At 33.3% G+C, this 12,463-nt stretch overlaps 1 protein-coding gene across 13 annotated transcripts in view; it reads right to left on the bottom strand.

Moving 5' to 3' along the window:
- RALYL (RALY RNA binding protein like) overlaps positions 1-12,463 on the bottom strand; it is a 741,752-nt gene that overhangs the window by 398,710 nt on the left and 330,579 nt on the right. For 9 of the 13 annotated variants that reach the window (XR_013178318.1, XR_013178319.1, XR_013178316.1 and 6 more), the window contains exon 1: positions 7,089-7,387. The exons of 2 other annotated variants lie outside the window; for them this stretch is intronic. The gene's annotated coding sequence lies outside the window, so the exon portion shown is untranslated. Of the gene's footprint in view, positions 1-1,250; positions 1,411-7,088; positions 7,391-12,463 lie in introns of those variants that run through there. 2 more of the 13 variants (XM_077167101.1, XM_077167102.1) reach the window with 2 other exon arrangements.

Below are 12,463 nucleotides of genomic sequence, written 5' to 3'. Positions count from 1 at the left end.
AAAATTTAATGTAAGAAAAATATGACCTTGCAGTTAAAGATGGGGACTTAACCAGAATTAATTCTGTATTTTCTCTTTAATTGAACCAATAGCACATTTCAGTTACCAAACAGTATGTGTAGTTTGTATTCATCAATGATCAGTGGATGAGTAGGCTGGGTAACAGTGTTGAAATTTCTATTCTCAACCTTACTTTTTTTTAATCAGTTTAACTGATGGTTCCTATGTTTTCTAAAGGACTGCCAGGTTTTGCAAAAAAAAAGTGTTTTCTGACTTTGTCAGAGTGGGTAAGTGTGCTTAATTAAACTGAATGCAATCTTTATTTCTAAGTATTCTAGCACTTACTGGTTTATTATTTTTAAGGCCTTAAATTCATTCATTCAGTCAGTCATTCATTCAAAAATATTTATTAAGCATATATTATTTCTAGGCATCATCTTCTAACATGCCTAATAATTTAAAGGAAGCATTATGGAGAAAATAAAATCTCTACAAGGGCACAATCTGGAACACTGGTGATCACTGATGAACACTAGCTAATTTATACCCTTTAACATTGACAATTACATTTTTAATAGAAGACTCTTCTAAAATCTTCTAGTTATGAAAATAACTAATAAGTGCATCTGACTTTTAAAAATTCACTTTAAATGCCACTTCTAAATTGCACATTAAAGTGGTAAAAGGAAAGGCATCTAAATTGGATGTACTTAAAAATTTATTCACTATGCATTCAAAACAGCTACTCCCCAAATTAGGAGCAACTAAGTAACATAAAATATTTCAAATTAAGTTGCTCATTCTTACTCCTTAGATTACTTAGACTTTGTATTGGATACTTAACATTACAAATACCTCCTTATAACAAAGGTAAATTTCATAAACATTTTATTCATATAAAATCCAGAGTAAGACAATGTTAAGAACAAGGATTGTATTGCTTACTAATTCTTTCAGATTAGTCACTGTTAAACAATTTCTTGATCAATTGTTCAAATTTGTTTGGAAGGTAGTAAAGTCAGGTATTATTTTTAAAATCTTGCAATCTATTGCATTCTTTAAGGCAAATGCTCTAAGAATCAGTTGAGAAATGAAAAACCAAGGATATACATTTTTAAAATAAAAGTTTAGCATCTGCATTATACTAGTGTCTTTTAATCATTTTATCAAAACACACACACACACACACACACGCACGCACACACACTAACGATCCATTTCTTGGCTCTTTGGAAAAGATTGATGACCACCTTTTTTACCAATCCAGACCAACATCAGTAATAGAAGCTGTAGAAATCACATTATTTTCTTTTGCTCTTACAAGATGCATATTGTTGGAAGCATCATAGATTTACTTTCAATGATAAACAACTCTCGTGGCTGACATTTTATTTCCTGGAGAGTGATATGCTGGTTGAAAGGCAAACACAAGAATTGTTAGATGAACTCAGCCCCACGGTTTACAAAGTCCAGTGATCTGTCTTTGATGGTGGCACTGAGTCAAATTCATTATTAAGGCATGCCCGTACTCTGAATTCTCACTGTAAATGTCAACAAGATATCCCTGATTTCATGCTTAACTCTGTGAATGGCTCCCATATCTGTAACTCCAGACTCCCAATTGTGCAGTTCTATGTAATGACCCTTAATCACAGTAAAATACTTATGCATCTAATATCTCTCACAAAGGACTCACTTGCAAGTTTCTATCAATCATGTAAGAGGTCTTTTGTTATCATTTTGTACATTATTTTTTCAGCAGTCGGAACATCAAGCCTGATATCATAGTGTAATTTTAACTTATACTTCTCTCTTACATGAATATTCAATCAGTTGAAGAAAGATTTCCACTTCCAATCATGGTAGAATAACTGGGATTGGATATGTCCTCCTGATTAAATAACTGGAAAACCATATATCTATGTATATCACTATTGTTTTCAGAAATTAAATCACAGGGAGTCCAAAAGCATGACAGCTGAGAGAAAAAAAACAAAAAAGGTAAGTACTAGGATCACCCCAGTTTCTGCATGGAAAGTATATTTCAGGTCAGGGAGCAGAGAGGGTATTCCAGGCAGAGAAAATGATCTTATTGAGAGGAGGATATAGATATCAGAGTTCAGAAAGGATAGCTATGCAGAAAGGGAACTCCAAAAATTTGCTTAGGAGTCCCTTGAATCCGTGCAGAATCCTAAGACCTGCATGCACAGGGTAAAATTCCACGAGACTGTTGAAAAAGTTATTGGAAAGATGCAAGTTGAAGACACCCCATAACCACAAAGGGCAAAGAAGCATTCAAATTCCTACCAGCAAAAGTGGAGAGCCCAAACTGACCCCTTGGGCATTAAGTTTCGACATCAGAAGGGTCTGATTTAAATAATGTGGCTAAGTTTACCTTGGGGTAAAATGTACATTGGAACAACCCTAGAAAATTTTAAAAACTCTCAAGATGATCAAACTAAACCAAAAACAACCAACTGCTTATCAGAACAATGCCTAAGACTTAAAAAAAGTAATAAAAGATCTCAGACACACAACAATGTAAAACACACAATCTCCAACATCCTATCCAAAAATCCAAAATAATTATCATAACAGCATGTGACTTTTGAACACCTAGAATGTGACTAGTGTGACTGAGTTTTTAATTTTTGTTTATAAATAAAGACAATATCTAATATGTTGTTTCACTCAAAAGACCACTCAAAAGGGCCCTGGCCTTTTCGAAACACAGAGTAAAAGTAAATCAAAAATAATTTGGCTGTTTATGCTTCATTCATGCCCAGAAAATAGGGATGCTTTGTTCCCCAAAATTCAAGAAAGATGTTAGGATGTGAGAAATATTATAATAGAAGAACAAATAAAAAACTTCAAGTAGCTTTCATTTAATAACTAATTTTTCATTCTGGGAACATGAAATTTAGATGGTAAATTATCTGTGAAGTCATAAAGGATGTGTTAAGAATAAATAGCCTTTTAATTATTTTTTAGGGCAATTTCCATCCTTGGATCTAAAATGAATATATTAACTATGAATTAAAGGCGACTATAAAGTGTGCTTTAAAGCCAACATTTTTTGTAGCAAAATTAAAAGACAGTAAATTTTACCCTTCTCTTGATTTAGTGGTCTCGACATTCTAATCTAAATTTTCAATTCACTATATACTCATATTGAATAAAGAATGAACAACAACAGAACAAAACACCACAGGTATTCAAAAATTCAGCCAAAATATTAATATTTAATGTATTCAATAACCCAGGAAAAGATTAAAAAGATGCTAGATAAATAAGAAAGAAGGACTGTTGCCCTGAAATTCATCATCTGCTTAAGTCCAGAGCTAGTATTCAAATAACAATGACTACAATGTAAGGTAAAAAGATGGCTAATGCTGCAAGATATAAAAACTAAAGTTGTAACATCAGAGAGAGAAATATCATATTCAGCTGGGGAGATTAAAGGAACTTTTTGAAGAAGGTGATATTTGAGTTATGCATTAAAACATAATGTGAGGATTCAACAGACATAGAATTTGCCACTTTGCACCATACATTCGAGGGCACTTGTCTTCACAATATTTTGAACTCATTCACATGAACTTGTATAATGTTTTCATTAAACAAGGTGGAATAAAATTGCTTAGTTTCATAGTTAGGAAATGGGCAAAATCAAATGGAAATAAGCTCAGGTATTTTAAGCATTTCTTCTTGGGCAAAATGAATTAAGAGAATGCCAAGAGAAGAGTCTGAATTTATTCTACAAAAGTCATGCATAATTTGGAAAGATATAACATATCCTTTGCCTAAATGTCATCAAGTTTGTCTCTTTTTTTCTTTATTATAAACAGCTATTTTAAACAAATTGTCTGAAACATGTACCTTGCTCATCAATGAATTCTACTAATTCAGAGGCATTTAATTGTGGTTTCTCTCCTTCAGAAATATCAGTTCATGCTAAATATATATTGGGGCAAAGATTTTATATTCAATGGAAAATGGTCATTCTAAACAGCCAGAACAGTGACAATTCTTCCATTGAGCTTATGTATCATAAAACTATTCTTTGAAAATCTTCAGATGTCCTTTTTTCCATGGAGGAATCACCATAGTATTTGGTGATATTGTCGCCATTCATAATGGTTAATGTCACAATTATGATAAAGATTCATTTCTTTAGCCTCAAACTTCTTCCTTAAATGAGCCAACCAAATGGAGCTTTTTAAAGTGAAGATTTTGACAAAAACACATACATGAGGTAATATATAATTACAGAAGAAAAATATGATTACAATCTAAAAACATTTAGTTGTTAAAAATCTTGGTATATTTTCATCATTTTTTCTAGTACTTAAAAAAAGATTGTCAGTTAGAAAAAACATGTTACCAAATCTACTTATAAATATAATAACTTATTTTTGAACACCTATTTTATTAGGTTGTGAAATAATCTTACTGGACATAGATACATAATAATAAAGCTCTACCATCATTTTCTTGGTTCTCTTGATGGGTACATAATTTGTGTCCAGTTTTCTCAGATTATGAAAGCATATGAGATGAACCCTCTAACAAAGTTAATTAGAATAAATTTCTAGCACTGAAATCCCTGCCTCAAACAGAATGAGAAAACCCTAGCTGAGTTCTGAATCCTCAACTAGAAAGACTGAACATTCACCACAGCAGGGAAAGATTGTGCCTGATCGTTTTCTCATGCTCAAAGCAACCTTGATACCTGTAAGCTCTTTCCTAAGTACTACAACAGAAGCAACTTCTGATTCATTAGTAGTATAGGAAGAGTGGGCAGACCACAGGCTAAATGAAAGAGGGATAATCTGATCTGCAATAGCAACTCAAGTTTGTTCAATAGTTCAGCTAAACTGGTCATAATAACAGAAACAGCATAATTTCTTTCTATCCAGTGAAAAAAATTTTAATGTTTGGAACTTTCCAGGGATATCATTACACAAAGTTATTAATATTTAAAAATGTGAAAAGCAATTCCAATTTCCTTTGTTAAATATACACTTCATTAAATCTGCAGAGTTTATGTTAATAAAACAGTGTTAAAATATTATGCATCTGGGCGGACCACAGTGACTCAGCAGGAAGACTTCCTGCCTGTCATACCAGATACCCAGATTTGATTCCTGGTGCTTGCCCATGCAAAAAAAATAAAATAAAAATGAAAACATTAAGTATCTACTGTTTATAAAACAATACAACAGTCAATAGATGATGACAATTAATAAAAAACACCAGTATTAAAATTTTAACATTCAGTAGTTCTTTCTTAATATTTCAATCCATTATCACCACTATATATAACAGCAAGAACAAATTTTCTGACCATATAAAGTTTTTGGAAACATGTTACTTATATTCAGGTCAAATCCTTCTTTCCACTTATGTGCTGGCTTGAATCTGAAAAGACCATCGTTTTTTAATCTAATTTTGTAGGTGCAGACCTATTGTGGATGGGACCTTTTGATTAGGTTGTTTCCATTGAGATGTGATCCAGCCCATTTAAGGTAGGTCTTAATTCCCTTGCTTGAGTACTTTATGAGAGCATAAAAGACAGATGAAACTCAGAAAGCTCAGAGAAGCTAAGAGATAGAATCCAGAGAAAAGCCTCAGGAGGAGAGAGAGAGAACCATTGGAACCAACTCAGGAGAGAAGGACCAGCAGTTGTGTTGGTCCTTCTTGTGTGACAGAGGAAACCCAGATGCCAGCAGCCTTTCCTTCAAGCAGGTATCTTCCTCTTGATGCCTTAATTTGGACATTTTCATGGCCTTAGAACTATATATTTGTAAACTAATGAATCCTCACTGAAAAAGTCAACCCATTTCTGGTATATTGCATTGCAGCAGCTTTAGCAAACTGAAATAACTACAATAGAGCCCAGATACTAAATAAATTATTGTGGTGACAGCACCACATATGAACCAATGTACCTATACCTATTTCCCTTTCAGCTAAAATTTGCATGTAAAAATTTTTGAAGACATAAAAATATCTTTTAATAAGTACCCATTGATAATAGAAGCAGTTAATTTCACAGGAAAGTGATGGAGTAATATGAGAGATTTTAGGAAGAAAATAGTAAAAATACCATTGATTATAGTGCCCAAAGATTTAAAAAATTAGAAAAAATCATAGTATTTCATTCAATAGCTCAAGGTAGAACGCAAAGACAATATTTTGTAAGCAATAGAAAATGAAATTATAGAAAATGAGAATGGCATTGATTTTTTAAAAAGCAAATTGTAGGGAAAAAAAAAGCAAATAATGTGGGTGCATGGGCGGTTCAGTGTTAGAATGCTCACCTGCCATGCAGGAGACCTGGGTAGCTATTTTAACAGCAGAGACTATATTTTAATAGAACTGTTTGCTACTAACTTAATTTTTCATCTAGAAATTGAGATTAATTAGTTGATTGAAAAGAAAAAATAAATACATAGGTATAGTAATTGTGCAACAACCATAGTTAACAAAAAAGTTAATCATTTGTATTTGTTATTATAACTATAAAATTGGAAATCAATGGATATGATGAGTCAATGTTCCAAACTCAGGGATTTGGAATATTAATTAATAAACATTTGTATTAAAGTTAATTCAAATTATTTTGGAAAATATAAATCAAGGAATGATTGAAAAATTTCAGGCAGAGAAGGGCAGGTGTTAAATCAACTCTTGGGAAATATTTAACGTGGTGCTGCAGCACCAATCATTATTTGGCAGAGGGTTATGGTCTATAAGAGACAATTACTTTGGTTAATGACAGAGTGAAAGACCTTTGTGTAGAAATTGTGACCCATTTGAAAAGAAATCTGGATGGGACAAATTAAGTAGTCAAGAATAAAGTAGGAAACAAATGATTAGTGAAACTCTCTTCTTTGTTCAATTCACCCAAGGCTAAGACTGCGGTATAAGAGTCTTAGGGCAAGGAAACTTGCTTCCTCTAAGTCATGGGAGATGCTATGATTGGATTTTATATGTATTCTGTCAGGGATCATACAAGTATTGTTTTATTTATCCAATGCCTAAATTTGATTTAGAAGATTCCAGAGAAGTACTTACAAATATACCTTAAACTCAAAGCAAAAAAGATTCAAACAGAAAAAAACATTTTGATGATATGACTTGCAAGTATTCACTTCAATGGGTTATCCCGATCTGCACTCATATTCTCTGCAGAATGAGTTCAAATTGATATAATTCTTGTAAATTGACTGCATGGACTATTCTTAGAAAACTGCCTCCTCTGCAAACTAGTAGCTTTAGTCACACACATTATCTAAGATGTCAACTCCAATTATGTTCCCAAGATGACTTTCCATGGGTCAATGTGGTCTGGACAGAAGATTGTTTGGTGTTATATAGAGCAGCTGATCCAATAATAACTAGATTTGTTCTACTTGACTGAGGGAAATAGGCCAATCAGAGTCAGTTCCACATTGTGATGTATGAATCTTGGGTGAATGGTACAAATAAGAAACAAGCTTCCAAGACACCGGAGATGCGTGATTGGTATTATATCTCTACTATCAGGGATCACATACCAAGAACAGACACAACCTGATTTCACTGAAAGTTCTTTGAACCTTTATTTGGCAGAGGGTCATGGTTCATGAGGAGACATCATCTCTCTCTTGAGTGGACAGCCACATTCTATGTAGAAACCAAGCCCTACCTGCCTGGGCTGGAAACAAGCAGTTAGACTAAAGTAGGGAAGTAAAAGGTACTACTTCTTTCTTTCTTCACATCACCCAAATTTATAAACCTCTTTTTTAAAAAAAAGATTGCAAAGACTTGTAAAAATGGTTCCATTTGGGAGACTTTGAATTTTAAAATACTATGGCAAATTATTAAAACTAGCTTAACAAGCAGTTTTGCTTTTCTATGTAATAAGCATTATTTACCTGACATTGGTCTAAAAGCTTGCTAGATAGTAATTCCTTTACAGTAATAAGAAAAAGAGTGCTACCTCTTTCCTTTTGGCATCTGCAGGGTTTGCAAAAATGTATGTGTCAAGTTATTCAAGGAAGACACCTATCAGTAGAGTGCTCAAGGTAAACTCATTTAGTGTCTTTACTACCATCTCAATGTTATGGTGGAGGAAAAGACATGAACTGACAAAACCAGTCTGTGATTTATATTAAAAAGGGGAATGACAAATAATATATCTTGGGAATATTCACAAATTTTTCTAATTATTTTTTCTAAAGAAATTGTAAAATAAAATTGCTACCAATCCACAGACTTCAACTAGAGTTTCAAAATAATGCAAAATAATAATAGTAAACAAATATACTCCTATCTGCCTTCTTATGTGAGTCACACAATAATAATTGGTATGACATAGTTCACATTAGGTTCAATAAGGCAGATATAGAGAATCAAGGTATAGGGGTCATTACACTCATTATAACATGTATTACATGATGCCAGCAATGGAGAAATAGTAATATGATTTTTCTTGTGCTTTCACTGGAATAAAAATTTGCTCTATTACCCCATATTCCCCCACTGAATAAAACACCTTTCTCCATTTAAAGCTCTCAGGTCACTTAAAGCCAAATTGTAGGCAGTGAACATTGTCATGCCCACAGGAGAAATTCACTCACTCCTAGTTAGCAGGTCCATTTCATTCTAGTCCTCTTTGTTCAAACTGCCAATCATGACAGTTCCCTCCGGAGGTAAATTCGGACCACTAAGTGATTTCATGTAGGCTGCTAGACCATCTGCAGAGATGAATAACTTTCAACCATTATTAATGTGGCTTTGGAAGACTGGCCCTAGAGTGAACGATCTTAAATCCCACAATAATTCTCTGAAATTTCTGGTACTCCTTAAAATATAAATACCCTACAATAGGTGCTGTGATGAATTTCTTTCCACAGATTTGAATGTTTGAAATTGTGTTAAATATCAATAAAAGTGAGACAATGAAAATCACTATTGCATGTCTACAATGATGAAATTCCTGTTTGCAAAATCCTTAAATTCAACTGCTATGAATGTAGATGGAGCATCATAAATGATAGCATCTAGCAATCCACGTTGCTAAATCCTATCCCTATTGATGCAATAGTCTATGATGACATCCAAGACTTTCCAATTTTTCCCTTAGCTATAATCCAGAATCTTCAAAAAAACATTGGCAAATTCCAAGGAATGTAGACATTAGGAATTATGAATACCCTTCTGGCTAATGTTTTAGAATTATTAGTAATCATGAGTTTATAAATTTAGAGGTTAAGATTTACAAAGATCTGATTTAAGAAATAACAGCGAGCGGATTGACTGTAGATGTAAGTATTCCATACTTGGGTGTCTTATTTCCCTAGATATTTTTCGTCTCCATATAGACATTCCACTAAGATTTTAACATAGTACGACTGGTATAAAATGAGAGCTGTGTCATCCTTTGGCAGGAAGTCTATCTTAGTTTTTAAGAATGCTTAATCATTAGTTATTCAAACAAAGGCAGTCTCTTACTAGCCTCTCATTGGTTTTGTAGGCTTCCACACTTAATCCTTCTGATCTTCAGTTTTCTACCTGTAATTTAGTATTAGTTACAGCAACTACTGACTTGGCCGTGAGAGGCTTAAATCATAGGTAGTAATGCATTAAGCACAGCATTTGGCACATTTTGAGTGACTCAAAAATGATAAATTAGTTATTAATAAGAATACATGGATAAGTTAGAAATTCAGGCTGTAGATTATATTTTTCTTAGTGAAAACAGCATTTACTCTACTCAGCTGTATTGAGTTTATCAAAGCATGATTTACATCTCTTCTCTGAATACTACCACACTCTCAGGTAATTTTCTTCTGATAAGGTCTCTGACGCTGGATTTGGATATTGATTCCTAGTGCTGTACGTCAGTTGCCACTCAAAATGATTCTGCCTGGTGCTGTGGAGATATGTCCGAGATCACTGTAATCTTGAGGTTAGCACATTGGTCTCCACAGAGATTCTTTTGAATCAACATTCTGAAGGGTACTTTAATTAACAAGCAACATATCACAGATTTAGTTGATATTTATCTTGCATTCTTGAGTAGTTGTGATTTTACAGTTATCTTGCCTTCGACGTTATGCTCCTGGGTGTCACTGGCATACACAAAATAAGGACGTGATGCTACAGAAGTTCTTGACTTTCGGTCCGTACATATACTCTCAAGAATGGTCTTCATGTTTTATGGATCTTTTCTTTGAGTGCCTGATTCTTCACAGGGGCCAAAATGCCCACATGGACCTAAGCTTCATCTGGAAGATACATTTTATGTGCTAATGTAATAGTGTTGGCTAGGAGTCTTTTTGAGCATTTATATTAGAAATTTCTCTCTGAATTTCTGTTACAAATAGTGATAAAGTCTGTGGAGATAGTATTAAGGCTCATCTAAATGGGGGGATCAGATTCCGGGGATCTGCTGATTTTATACAGACTGCTTTATTAATCAGCAATATACTTCACTAGGTTCCTATTAGTTTCCAACCTCAGAAGACACACAGAAGTTAATATTCACATGATAATTTGCACTCACACTTGGTAGAGCTGGTTTATAGTTTGCACATGTCTGTGCTACACCAACAAACCAGGATATAGTCAGAAGAGTTCTGTGTCTCTCAGAATACAATGATCTCCCAGCTGAAGATATCAGCCTTGGAGAGAGATACCATCTGCAGTGGGATATCCTCCTCAGGACATGAGAGCCAGGGAAGTCTTTCCCTGCAAAGGGAAAAATGCTGTTGAGTCTCCTGGATGTTTTACACTGAAGAGCTTCATAACCTTTGCTTGACTTGTGCATGAAGTCCGTTGCCATTAAGTTTCTATCAAGTCCCCATCAAAGACCAGACATCAATTTTAGTTCAATAAACAGGTGTCACTGAAGACTTTGAAAATGAACTTCACTTACGAGTTATTCTCAGGACATACCATTATTTAAAATGTTTCCAACATTTTAAATACATTTTGAAACTGTAGCTGTTGAAAATTTTCAAATTTAGCTGAGACAGATTATGAAGTTTCAAAATCAAAGCAACAAAATAGCCTCTTCAGGCTATAGCTTGAACAATTTAAATATTCAATCAATGCATTGCAAACATTTGCAAGCAGGGATAAAATTATCCTGTTTTCCTTTTATAGAGAATTTTAGGTAAAAAAAATAAGCAGAAACAAAATCAGCTGCTTATGGCCTAACTCTTTCTTCTCATGGTTTTACTTTCATATTATATATTATATATAATATACATTTAAACCCTGTTTTGTATAACTAAATTCAATATTTGAAACATATTAGGTGCTTAACTCAAACTGAGTTGATTCAAATTAGTAAATGACCATTAAAAGAGTAAGTCGACTAAATGGATAGATGTTCACTATTCTTTTTAGTTCTTAGATATTACCAATGCTGAATTAAATGTATAAATTTACTTCAACACTATTACCCCAACCCCCCCGAAATGGCAAATAGTAATTGGATTATTTTCCTTTATAATTTTGAGATAATTTTGTAATGGCACTATTCATTGGTAATTCCTTTGCTTTAAATGATCATATTTTGAATATTTTTGAGTAAAAATTCATGAAACAGGCAGAGATTCTGCTGAAGGAGAAAAACTCTGGTAGGTTTACATTTGTAAAAGGCTATGTTATACCTTATAGACAGGAAATGTGTTCTTACCTATTGTATCAATTGAGTATTGATTTTATCCTGCATACTGTACACAATATAGTCTTTTTTGTCCTATACCTGCAAAGATAGTGATCATTGTCCTTTCCAGCATAACTACCACAGAAATCTAAATAGAAGAGCCTATTGAGCCAAATACATCGAAATATCCACTTTGGCAGGGATTATCATATTTTTTGAAAGATCAGAAGCATGATTTTGAGAATCAAATGTAGATATGAAATGCTTTTGACCACTATTTTTAATGGCATGTTATTAAATCTCTTCATAATTTTTGTAAACAGTGCTGAAGAAGATATATGATCAGTGCTGAACTAAGGGATGTGACATATCATATTTGGAATGGATCTCATTATTTTAAATGGCATATAAAGTCATTGCTTCATATAGAAACATTTTAGTGTCCACTATTCACAATAGATTCAAGCAGGAAAATTGAGCTAGTAAAACAATTGGGAGGGGAGTAGTTCCCTCATTTGTATAAAGCAGCAGCTTGTATTTTACTAAAGTATATTTAGAAATAATCACTACCACTCTATACCTATTATTTAGTTGATAGCTGTAAAGTTTATTCTGTAAACGAAAATTGAATATCACTTAGGATCATAAACACAAACAGCACTGGTCTCGACTTTGCAAGGAGTTATACAGAAAAACAGTTATCACAACCACATAAGTAGTTTTTATGGGCTTAAGCATCCAGATGCCAAAATAATTTTTTAAAACACTGATGATATTTTCTTACCTATTGCATATTCA

The sequence above is a fragment of the Tamandua tetradactyla genome, chromosome 6 (assembly GCF_023851605.1).
Source record: "Tamandua tetradactyla isolate mTamTet1 chromosome 6, mTamTet1.pri, whole genome shotgun sequence".
In the NCBI taxonomy this organism is placed as follows: domain Eukaryota; kingdom Metazoa; phylum Chordata; class Mammalia; order Pilosa; family Myrmecophagidae; genus Tamandua; species Tamandua tetradactyla.
This window is presented reverse-complemented; position numbering and strand designations above follow the sequence as displayed.